General features: G+C 41.1%; 1 pseudogene; it reads right to left on the bottom strand.

Moving 5' to 3' along the window:
* Positions 1-10,881: 10,881 nt before the first annotated feature.
* LOC122910162 lies at positions 10,882-12,078 on the bottom strand (annotated as a pseudogene).
* Between the last annotated feature and the right edge of the window lie 1,117 nt (positions 12,079-13,195).

The following is a 13,195-nucleotide window of genomic DNA, read 5'->3' on the forward strand; positions in this document are numbered from 1 at the left end:
TCCCTCTCCTGCCCCCTCACCTTTCCTGAGCCATCAACCATCTTTATTATGTAGCATGACACATTTCAGGTAACCATGTAATGCTTTGCTGTTGTACTTTAATGCATATTGCTGCTGTTTCCCTATTTTTACAGAAATCTCCTTCCCTTGATAAATGAAACTGTTCTTAAAGCTTATTCCAGTAGAATAGTCCATAAGGTTCTTTTATGTTCTTTTAGGTTCATATAGGAGTAGCAGCTTTAAAGTAGCTCCCCACCCTGCTTTATCAGCTCTGTGGGGTTGTATTCTATAAACTCAGACTTTTCCATTTAAATCAGGGGCTCACCTACTGTTTACCCACGGCCCATTAAACCATTAAGGAAAGTGGTGCCTAGCCGGCCAGGACAATCTGTGCACTTTGTTGGGAGTAAAGCTCATTTCCTCTTGCTCTATGGAAAATACCCTTTATACTCATGAAAAATTCCAGGAATTCTGCATCCTGAGCTGGCCCAGGTGTGGTTCCCAACAGAACCGGCAGCAGGACTACCATTTCCTCTGGAGTACTCAGCTTTTTGGCTCCCCCTCCCAGCTCTAAATAGGCCTGGTGTTGACCATCATCCCTACTTTTGTTTTCTATTCATTCCCATAGTTCTGAGTCAGTGCTGTCTCACTTTGCACTCTATGTCAGATTCATTCCATTCCTTGGAAAGTCTGAGGCCAAGTGGGATCATTCCCTGTTCCTCATGATCTTTGAACTGGAATTTTCCTGTTGATTGCCCTGTTGCTAACTTCATTCTTTGCCTTAGGATGGCTGCTATTGCACTTGACTTCAACAATCTGCCATAAGCTGAAGGCCTGCTGCCCTTTCCCAAGACTGTGGATGAGAGTGCAAAAATAGAGACTCAAGACTGATCCCTAAGGACATCCCCATAGTCCTGGGCCTGGGAAGCACTGGCTGCCTTGGTTTTCAGTTCTCAGCTGACAGAGCTCTGATTCATACTAAAGCTGACTTGAAGCCATTTTCCAGGTCTGTGTTTCTGAACTTCTTCTTGGGGATAAAGGACTGGGTGGTGATAAGATGGCGGAGAAGTAGGATGTGCTGTTTCAATGTGTCTCCCAAAGTGAACTGATTATCTACCAAAGAACTCTGATCACCCGTGAAATCAGCCTGAGATCAGAATTATACACTTCTGGATCTCTACAGGGACAGAAGATGCCAATGGACAGGTAAAGTGGAGTAGGAACATTGGACTGATATCAGAAGATAAACAAATGGGGGAGGGAGCCACCAGAAGGGACCTATGTGAGGGGAGACGGTTGCACCCTTTGCATTTGTCCATCAGTTTAGGAAGTGATGCCTTTGGGTAATAAGAATGTCGCTAATAGATGGGAAGCCCAACTCTAGAGAAGCCTTATGAATACATGGTTGATTGGAGGTTAGGGTTTTTCCTATTGAAGAAGATAAGGAGCCACATCAAATAAACTGTAACCTTGGAAACAGTGACAGGATAATGACAGACACAGACAGAAGGGTGGAAGTCTGCAGAGGACTAGACAAAGGAAGACTGGAGAAAACCAACATCAAGGTTTATTCAGCTGCAGCCCAGGGAGTGAGGCACTGTGTCTGGCATTCTGGTGTGTCTCACTCTGGGTTTTAGGCACACCAGTTCTCTACTGCATCAAAAATTTCAGGCTCCGTGTAAGTTTAGGGTATAAAACAAAACAAAAAATGTGTCCACAACTGCCTTGTCCCCTTTGCCTCACTTTCACCCCCAATGAATAAACTTCTGGTTACTAATCTGGCTTCCTTGGAATCCTGATACTGGGACGAGGCTGCCCAGGATAGCAGTCACAATTGTTTTACTAAATAAATGAAATGTTTCTGATGCGTCAAAGCTTAGGACCAAATTCTGGGTCTGACCTGGCCCAACTGTGAGCTCCTCCCTGCTAGACACTACCAATTACTAGAAACTCGAAAAGCCCCCAAATCTCCACTGGTCTCAGTTGTAATCTATAATCTATAATCAGTTATAACTATAATCTATAATCTCAGTTATAATCTCCTGATTACAGTTATAGCGACCTCTCATACATTGCTCCCTGTCCTCCTGCCTTTCCAGTGGCATTCGGTTTACAGTCTGTGTGGTACAGACTTGGAGAGGGCAGTGACCTCTCTGCACTCTGCAGTGAGAGTGTGGGGTAGCTGTGAGGCCTAACTCCCATTAATGACTGAGATCACCATGCCAGATTTGCCTGCAGTGGTTCTGGGTCTTTTGTGGCACTGCTCACCCATTAACTTCCCTTCCTGGAAAGATGTTTTAAAAACCACTTTGCCTTTGGAAGTGAGCCCCTTCTTCTTCAGTGCTCCATGGTTTCTCCATACAAAGTAAATTGTTCTTTTCTTTCAAGGTAACTTGGTCATTTTTCTTCCTCTCAAAGAAAGCAGAAAGAGATCCCTTCATTCACATCCAGAGTCATGCTGAAAAGGATGACTGGTCCCAACACTTAGGTGCCCTGAGCAGCCAGTGCTGCCTGTTTCTCTGAGCATCTCCTCAGGCGTGGCTCTGACTCACGCACAACCCCCTTCTGCCCAGTCCCCAGCGCAGGGCACTGCGGTGCACGTGGTGTGTGCTGTAGGCAGGCTACAGGCCTGGTTTCAGTATCAGGGTGACCACAGAACAGCGTCCTCGCTTGTGGACCAGAGAGGCTGAATGCAAGGTTGGGGCCATGCTGAAGAGGGCTTGAACTATTTGCCAGGGAAGTTTTGAGATGTTATGTTGGAGGGAATGGGAGATTTAAGTTTTTCAGCTGAGAGGCAGCCTGCTCATACATGAATTTTCAACTGTCTAGAAAATCAGTTAAAGAAGACGGGCTGGGGGCGCCTGGGTGGCTCAGTGGTTAAGCTGCTGCCTTCGGCTCAGGTCATGATCTCGGGGTCCTGGGATCAGGCCCCACATCGGGCTCTCTGCTCAGCGGGGAGCCTGCTTCCTCCTCTCTCTCTGCCTGCCTCTCTGCCTACTTGTGATCTCTCTCTGTCAAATGAATAGATAAAATCTTAAAAAAAAAAAAAAAAAAGAAGACGGGCTGGAGGGGAGTGTTGTAGTGGTCGAGATACCAGAGGGCACACATTAGAGATTGGCAGTGGAGATGGGAAAACCAAGTCAGAAGAGGTTTTGGAGGAACATCATGCAGACTTGGCAGAGAAGGGTTTTAGAAAGGGTAACATTTAAAGGTTCAGGGAAGTCCATTTTAAACTTTATTAATTACGTGTTTATTTCACATATTGAAGTCCCTTCCTGTAATAAGCTCATTTGTATGACATGGAGCAGGTCTGCAGAGAATGAACATAGTAATGGCATTATCTGGAGGACTCAGAAGGTTCAGAAAGCTGACTCTCAAAACCTGTGAGCAACACACCACACTCTACCTCCGTGATCCCAGAAAGCAGCTGTGGCCTCACTGGAGAGAGCTTGCAGTGCAATGCCTCATTGTCAAATCAGAAATACAGAAGTGGAATAGGGAAGGGAAGACTCACACCTACAAGGAATTATAAGACTTTACTACTTGATACTTAAAAAACCTAGGAATCATTGATTGATTGATTGATTCATTCATTCATTCATTCAGCAAATACCATTAAGTAACAACACTTGATTCTAGAAATTCAGTGGTGAGCAGAACCAACAGCGTTCAGTAGCGCTGGTGGAATTTACATAATCCAGAGACAAAGATGGATGTTAATGGATCCCATAAGCAAATGGAAAAGTATGGCTGGGAAAAATGCTGAGGAGAGACCTGCAGTGCTCTGAGACTTCAGAAGGGGTGGATTTGGTCCACTCAGAGAGGTTTGTAAAGGTTTTCCCAGGGAATATCTTACACTGGTATTTGAAAGGCTAGAAAGTGTTTAAGTAAGCTACGAGGGTAGGAAAGAACATTCTGAGCAGGAGAACAGCATGTGCAAATACCCTGTGGCTTCAGGAGGCATGGTAAACAGTAAGGACAGAAAGGAAACTGTTGTGGCCAAGTGGAAAGGATAGGGAAAGAATGAAGGGATCCAAGGCTGGAAGCACAGGCCAGACCTAATGTTACCTTCATGATATTATTATTCAGGATTACTTTCTATTTATGGCAAATGTTATTAGTTTTTAATGGGTAGTGGTAACATTCAGATTTTTAAGAAGAACATATTTAAGATTAAAAATTGACTTGATTTAAATAAAAATAGTAAGTTTATAGTTATACAGGCAGTAAACAGAACTGGCAAAAATTACAAACATGGCTCAGAGACAATTCTTGTGAAATGAGTATAGATACTGGAGGAAACGGATCTGGTTTGAAATGCTGGTCCTTCCACCAGTAGCTCAGTGACCCTGGCAATGAGTATCAGTTTTCTTGTCTGTAAAATAGGGATGGTAATACCTATGTTATGTGGGTGCTTGCAATGAGTAATGAAATATTGTAGAAGGTTCTGGCACTGCTTGACACATCACAGGTAATCAGAATGTTCTTCTAAGGAGAAGAAATTTTTGGAAGCATCAAGGATGGTGATAATGGTGGGGAGAAGCTGAGGATGGTTTGATTATTCAAATGTTCCTGGCTGGAAATGACACAGATTTGATACAGAATAGTAGCAGGAAGAGGAAGAGAAGAGAAGAGAAAAGAAGAGGAGAGAAGGTAACACTTGAGTTTAAAAAATGACCCATCTGCCTATTAACCAATATATATAGAGAAAAACCATGCATCTAAGTGGAAATTACAGAGTGAGCCAAAGTACAGAATTGGGAACTCATAGGCATATTTGGGGGGGGGAGATGGAGATGATCCAATTTGAGTCACAGTGGGAAATGAGTCTAGAAAGGCAGGTAAGGGTAAGGCCGTAGTGTGCAGCTTTATCTGCAGTGTGGACAGTGCAGTGACCAAAACAAGACAGAAAAAAAAAATAACATAAACAGTGTAATGTTATACAGGCAGTATAATGTAATGACTGACATTTGTTGAGTGCTTATGATGTGTCAGGCAATGTTTGAATTGCTTTACAAACACTATTCATTTTCATATCAACCTCATGCATCATGTGAGTTATCATTTTCTATAACTTGAAGGTGAGGAAACTGAGGCACAGAGAGGTTTTTTTTTTAATGTTTTTATTTTATTTTTTTAAATTTATTTATTTTCAGAAAACATTATTCATTATTTTTTTTTCACCACACCCAGTGAGAGGCACAGAGAGTTTAAGTGACATGTTCAAGGTTGTGTAACTCTTATTCAATGGCTACCAGGGAGTCCTCCAAGCCTCTGAACAGCTCTGGCACGTGTAGGGCAGATGGAGGGGAGGAGGAATGGAGGCAGGCTGGCCAGGGAAGAAACCGTGGCAACATTTCAGACAAACAATGAGAGCTGGACTAGCCCGGAGAAATTCACAGTGAAGCAGAAACCCACTCGTTTTGTTTTGTTTTGAGTAATCACTATGTACTCATCAATAATAATTTTATTCATGTTCTCTTTTATATTTTATTTTTTTAAATTTATTTTTTATTTATTTTCAGCATAACAGTATTCATTATTTTTTCACCACACCCAGTGCTCCATGCAATCCATGCCCTCTATAATACCCACCACCTGGTATGCCAACCTCCCACCCACCCATCAATTCAAACCCCTCAGATTGTTTTTCAGAGTCCATAGTGTCTCATAGTTCACCTCCCCTTCCAACTTCCCCCAACTCCCTTCTCCTCTCTAACTCCCCATGTCCTCCATGCTATTGGTTATGCTCCACAAATAAGTGAAACCATATGATAACTGACTCTCTCTGCTTGACTTATTTCACTCAGCATAATCTCTTCCAGTCCCGTCCATGTTGCTACAAAAGTTGGGTATTCATCCTTTCTGATGGAGGCATAATACTCCATAGTGTATATGGACCACATCTTCCTTATCCATTCGTCCGTTGAAGGGCATCTTGGTTCTTTCCACAGTTTGGCAACCATGGCCATTGCTGCTATAAACATTGGGGTACAGATGGCCCTTCTTTTTACGACATCTGTGTCTTTGGGGTAAATACCTAGTAGTGCAATGGCAGGGTCATAGGGAAGCTCTATTTTTAATTTCTTGAGGAATCTCCACACTGTTCTCCAAAGAGGCTGTACCAACTTGCATTCCCACCAACAGTGTAAGAGGGTTCCCCTTTCTCCACATCCTCTCCAACACATGTTGTTTCCTGTCTTGTTAATTTTGGCCATTCTAACTGGTGTAAGGTGATATCTCAAAGTGGTTTTAATTTGAATCTCCCTGATGACTAGTGATGATGAACATTTTTTCATGTGTCTGATAGCCATTTGTATGTCTTGATTGGAGAAGTGTCTGTTCATATCTTCTACCCATTTTTTGATATGCTTGTCTGTTTTGTGTGTGTTGAGTTTGAGGAGTTTATTATAGATCCTGGATATCAAGCTTTTTTTTTTTTAAAGATTTTATTTATTTTATTTGACAGATAGAGATCACAAGTAGGCACAGAGGCAGGCAGAGAGAGAGGGAGGAGGAAGCAGGCTCCCTGCTGAGCAGAGAGCCCGATGCGGGGCTCAATCCCAGGACCCTGGGATCATGACCCGAGCCTAAGGCAGAGGCTTTAACCCACTGAGCCACCCAGGCGCCCCTCAACCTTTTGTCTGTACTGTCATTTGCAAATATCTTCTCCCATTCCGTGGGTTGCCTCTTTGTTTTGTTGACTGTTTCCTTTGCTGTGCAGAAGCTTTTGATTTTGATGAAGTCCCAAAAGTTTATTTTCACTTTGTTTCCTTTGCCTTTGGAGACATATCTTGAAAGAAGTTGCTGTGGCTGATATCGAAGAGATTACTGCCTATGTTCTCCTCTAGGATTCTGATGGATTCCTGTCTCACGTTGAGGTCTTTTATCCATTTTGAGTTTATCTTTGTGTACGGTGTAAGAGAAAGGTCGAGTTTCATTCTTCTACATATAGCTGCCCAGTTTTCCCAGCACCATTTATTGAAGAGACTGTCCTTTTTCCACTGTATATTTTTTCCTGCTTTGTCGAAGATTATTTGACCATAGAGTTGAGGGTCCATATCTGGGCTCTGTACTCTGTTCCACTGGTCTATGTGTCTGTTTTTATGCCAGTGCCATGCTGTCTTGGTGATCACAGCTTTGTAGTAAAGCTTGAAGTCAGGTAGCGTGATGCCCCCAGTTTTATTTTTGTTTTTCAAGATTTCCTTAGCAATTCGGGGTCTTTTCTGATTCCATACAAATTTTTGGATTATTTGCTCCAGCTCTTTGAAGAATACCGGTGGAATTTTGATTGGAATCAAACTACTAGAACTCATACAGCAATTCAGCAATGTGGCAGGTGGAATTTTGATTGGAATCAAACTACTAGAACTCATACAGCAATTCAGCAATGTGGCAGGATACAAAGTCAATGTACAGAAATCAGTGGCTTTCTTATACACTAACAATGAAAATACAGAAAGGAAAATTAGGGAATCGATTCCATTTACTATAGCACCAAGAACCATAAAATACCTGGGAATAAACCTAACCAAAGAGGTAAAGGATCTGTATTCGAGGAACTATAGAACACTCATGAAAGAAATTGAAGAGGACACAAAAAGATGGAAGACCATTCCATGCTCTTGGATCGGAAGAATAAACATTGTTAAAATGTCAATACTGCCTAGAGCAATCTATACTTTTAATGCCATTCCGATCAAAATTCCATGTTCTTTTTTAAGCAGAAATGCACGTGAATCCAAATCCACCATAGGAGGGTCTGTAGGGAAGTTTTCAGAGATTTGCTTCTCAGCCTTGGTTAGGGATCTCTGCTCTCAAAGGATCCACACTCTGAGCAGTATTGGATATTAAATTATTTCCCCCAGATACTTCTAGTTCTACGTTTAATCATAAATCGCTTCCTTCTGAGGGGGAAGTTTCCTCTGAGTTTGGACAGAGGGACTAGAGAAAGCTGAGTTGCTCAGAATGAAGGGGAGGGAGAATTGGAGACCCTGGTTGCCAAAAAGAGTGGTGTGGGGAGGGAGAAGGATTAAGCCAGTGAGGTCACAAGAGGCCTGAGGCTTTGAGGGGTGAGCTGTTCACATCAGGAGTGTCCAACCTTTGATTTGAAACAGTTTGTGTTTCTGTAACGTACAGGCCTTGCCACCATCTCCCCAGGCCCTCAGGAATACCCCCTGCATGCAAAAATGTTTCACGTGATGTGTGAGTGGCCAATGCTTTGATTGTGTAAAAACTGAGAAACAATTCTCATACATACGGAAACTCATACAGATTTGTGATGGTATGTGTATTTTTTGTGATGGTATGTGTATTTTTGTTCTTTAACTTTCATTATTTGTTTCCTTATGTTTTAACTGTGTCTCATAACAAACGTACAACTGGATTTTTAATTTTAAATCTCATATGACAACATTGTTTGAAACTGGAGAGCTCTATTAACCTTTATAGTGATTACTGATATACTAAGATATATTCCTACTACTTTATTGTTTTCCTTTTTAACTTGCTCTTTTCTAATTTGTTAAAACAGTCTCTCTTCTTTTGTGTTTTGTAAAAAAGTTGTGATAAAATACACATAACATGAAATTTTACCATCAGCTACTTTAAGTGTACAGTTCAAGTGTTAAGTATATTCACATCATCATAATACCAATCTCCAGAACTCTTTCAGCTTTGCAGAACTGAAACTCTATATCCATTAAACAACAACCCCCTACTTTCCCCTCCACCTAGCCCCTGGCAACCACCATTCCACTTTCTGTCTCTATCAATTCACTTCTCTAGGTACCTTGTGTATGTGGAATCCTTTTGTGATTGGCTTATTTCACTTAACATAGTGTCCAACAATCTCCATCCTTGCCTTTTTTTCTTTTTCTTTCTAAGATTTTCTTCTCAACTTGTTTGCAAGTTATACACTCTGTGTCTACTTCTTAGCAAGTTATTTTAACATGCCTACACTACTTTAAATTTAATCAACATTTTAATCCTACTTAATTGGACAATCTGAGGATCTAAGAATGCTTTAATCCTTCTCCCTGATATCCAGTATTTTACTTTCTAGCCTACCTGTCACACCTCAAATTGAGCATTATTATTGTTACTGTTATTGTTACTAACTTTTAAGTCAGTGTTTGTTTAGCTTTACCCACATAGTAACGTATTTTTTATGTTTGTAAGTGTTAAATTATAGTAGACATTTACACCAGTGTGGAACGTGCTTAGCATCGTATGTTCCAAAACACCAGGATAAAAGTTTACCCATCACTAAAAACCAATTACCGCCCTCCTAAGATGTCACACTGGCAGGTAACTAGATTAATAAATCTAATCCAAATGAATAACTCCTGTACTATGCAATTTCTGTTTTAGAAATGCATGGGAGAATGATTCAGCTAAATAGCAGACATTATATGATTTAAGATCATCAGTATTTTTAAAACTGGATATTACTGTGCACAGGTAGAAAATACTGAGTGACAAAAGATCTTTAAAACTGTACATGAAATTCCTTTCTTGTTTACCAAAAAAAAAAAGATCCTGGAAAATCTGTTTGTTGATAATTCTCTCCATGTGTGTTTTAGTAAGTGGTGATGCTCCCATTCAAGGAATCCATTAGCTTAATTTTCTAATGGAGGAAGATGTAAAAGATACTCACCACTTTCCATGGAACAGGCATCTATCAACTTAAAACCAAAATTAATAGTAATATAGGAAATTCAGAAACAATAAGATTTCTGCTTTATGTTTCATGGATGGTGCTGCTGTTCCAACCTTGTAAAGCAAACCTGCTGCTTTCCAAATCCCCCAAAATTAACATACTCCCCCATCTTACCATACAAACCAGTGCCCTTTGGTTTCTTTAGAAAAAGGAAGGGCTAAAGGGTTGTTGATCATGGAAGAACAGTTTTGATTTGGGACCTTCCACACACACAAATCATGCTGAATGGCCACTTATTTTACAGAGCAATTTAAATATTATGCAGTAGCCAAATTATCTTGGTCCATCCACCCTTTGGAGGGGAAAAAATTCACTTGGTAAGATGTGTACCAATAATAAGTAGCTTAAACTATCACCAACAAAGTATCTAGTTTGGTTTTTAAAATGGGAAAGTCACACATTTTTGAAAGTAAATATAGTTGAAGCTGTGAATCAATTATAATTTTGAACTTAATGAACTATGCAGGAGCAAGGGTTACTAAACCAATGTGCTTTGCATTTGTCCGAGTACTGATATTTCCGTATATAAAGATTTAGCACATATAAAAGCTATTATGAGAAGTGAAATATAATTTTCCCCAGCAATGAAAATATTAAAACTAAGTTAAAATACTAAAGTAGTATTTCACACGGCATAAAAATGGACAAATCAAAGTTTACATGACCCAACTGACCATGTATGAAAATGCAAAGCGGGTATTAAAATTGATATTATGTCCAATATTTAAAACTAGTTTTTAATTGGGAGAACATCTAAATCCTTATGTAACAAGTGAAACAAAAGCTTTAAATTGGTATACACTGTTCACACATGTATCTCAAGCTTGGAAATGCATATTTCTAAGCAGCAATACAAAAGTATTCATGAAGAATGCATAATCTCTGAAAATTATGAAAACATCGCTGCTACCAATACATGTCTAAATGCAAACTGACTACAAAAAAAAATAAATGCAAACTGACTACCATATTGTTACTTCTGTGTAGTGAGAGAAGGTTCATTTTCAAAGCAGATAAAATTCAGTCTTTAGGTGTGAATGGTATGAATGACAGTCTTTTTTTTTTCTTTTTTAAATCTTAAGTTGTTTGGGATCCTTAAGCATGCAAAACCTCAGATGGGAGGGTCCACAGAAGAACCAAGATTGTCTTATGGCATCCAGTTAAGGCAGAGCTGGGAATGCCTCAGGATCAACTATGCCAGGAGTAGAAGCACTTGAGTTGTCACATCTGTTGCCACGGTTTGGCATTTTGATGTCCACCATGCCCAAGGCCATATTATCCTCTCCTGCCACCATGTCCTGAGTGGCCAAAGTCTCCAAAACTTATCTGCAGCTGAGATATTGTGTCATTAGCTGGCTTCCGGAAATGATGGTCCATAACCCAATCAAATGATGGTCCAAGAACAAATCCCTTCTTCTACTGCCCTTCCGTACCTTCATTTAGTTTTCAGATATTAAATTCTACTTTTGCCCAGTTCTTATTCTGAATAGCTTTCCTCTCTTCCAAAGTCATTTCTTTTGGACCCTCTTCCCTTATTTCTTCAACATCATTCTCCATATCGTCAGTGTCTGCAACTGGATATTCTTCACCTTCTGGTGTTTCCTCAGTCACACTTGATTGATCCAAGTTACTGCAATTATAACATACTTGTTCGAATTGTATTTTGGGGACTCTGTTAATTCATCTTGACAGTTCTCCAGTTGTGAGATCTGCTACCTCCACATTTGTCCTCATGTTTCAGGACACTATAATGTCACTTCCATGATGCCTTTCAAATTCATGTTTGTCACCAGAATGAAATCTATTTCCTTGGCCCATTCCATGTCCAGAGTCTCCTCAACCTCTTCCAAGACCCTATAGATTTGGATAAGCCAGTCAGTAATCTGTCCACCCACTGAAAAGTCTCCTCCTTCATCCTTTTCTTCAAGTGGTTTTTTAAATCGTTGTCACAAGGTGGTCACCTTTCTGGTCTCCTGTTAATGATTTTCCCTTCATGCTGCAGCTGTTGATTAGGTCTTCTTTGAACACCTCTTATTCTTTCTTTCTTAAACGCCATGGGCAGTTACATTTCCTCTTTCTTGTCAGCCACACTAACATTGTGGGGGCGGCAGGCAGTGGGTTCTTATGGTCTTTCTGGGACTCTTTAGGCAGCTGTTTGCCTTCTGCAGTGGAGTTGGTCTGGACTGTGGCTTGAGCTGCCCTCTTGGCCCCAGAGCCCCCAAAACCATCCCCACTGGTTTCTTTTTTCTTGTTCTCTGCTGCTTCAGTACCTTATAGGGGTCCGATTCATTGTCAGATTACCAGTCGAATGAGTTGGTGACCACACAGCTGAAGCTTTATTGTAAGTGCCGAAGCATGATGGTAGCTCCGTGGCTCGTTCCTCCACAGATGGCAGTTGGCAGTGCTGAGCCAGGAGCACCTGCCTGAGCTCTTCCCACAAGATGGCTGGGGCCCACATTAACATATTTTTACTCGGCATCCTTTTATGTGTCTCAGACTTTCCATCTGGGAAAATTTTTCTTCAGCTTGAGGTATATTTTTAGTGAGGATCTTTTGTTGATACTTTTCTTAGTTATTGTCTTTTTTTTTAAAAGATTTTATTTATTTATTTGACAGGTAGAGATTACAAGTAGGCTGAGAGGCAAGCAGAGAGAGAGGAGGAAGCAGGCTCCCCACTGAGCAGAGAGCCCGATGCGGGGCTCGATCCCAGGACCCTGGGATCATGACCTGAGCCAAAGGCAGAGGCTTTAACCCACTGAGCCACCCAGGCACCACAGTTATTGTCTTAATCGTCTATATTTCACTCTTGTTCTTTTTTTTTTTTCTTTTTTCCAATTTATTTATTTTCAGAAAAACAGTATTCATTATTTTTTCACCACACCCAGTGCTCCATGCAAGCTGTGCCCTCTATAATACCCACCACCTGGTGCCCCAACCTCCCACCCCCCCCCGCCACTTCAAACCCCTCAGACTGTTTTTCAGAGTCCATAGTCTCTCATGGTTCATCTCCCCTTCCAATTTACCCAAAAGCACATACCCTCCCCAATGTCCATAACCTTCCCCCCTTCTCCCAACCCCCCCCCCCCCAGCAACCCACAGTTTGTTTCGTGAGATTAAGAGTCACTTATGGTTTGTCTCCCTCCCTATCCCATCTTGTTTCATGGATTCTTCTCCTACCCACTTAAGCCCCCATGTTGCATCACCACTCCCTCATATCAGGGAGATCATATGATAGTTGTCTTTCTCCGCTTGACTTATTTCGCTAAGCATGATACGCTCTAGTTCCATCCACGTTGTCGCAAATGGCAAGATTTCGTTTCTTTTGATGGCTGCATAGTATTCCATTGTGTATATATACCACATCTTCTTTATCCATTCATCTGTTGATGGACATCTAGGTTCTTTCCATAGTTTGGCTATTGTGGACATTGCTGCTATAAACATTCGGGTGCACGTGCCCCTTTGGATCACTAC

Source organism: Neovison vison, chromosome 6, assembly GCF_020171115.1.
Source record: "Neovison vison isolate M4711 chromosome 6, ASM_NN_V1, whole genome shotgun sequence".
Lineage (NCBI taxonomy): Eukaryota > Metazoa > Chordata > Mammalia > Carnivora > Mustelidae > Neogale > Neogale vison.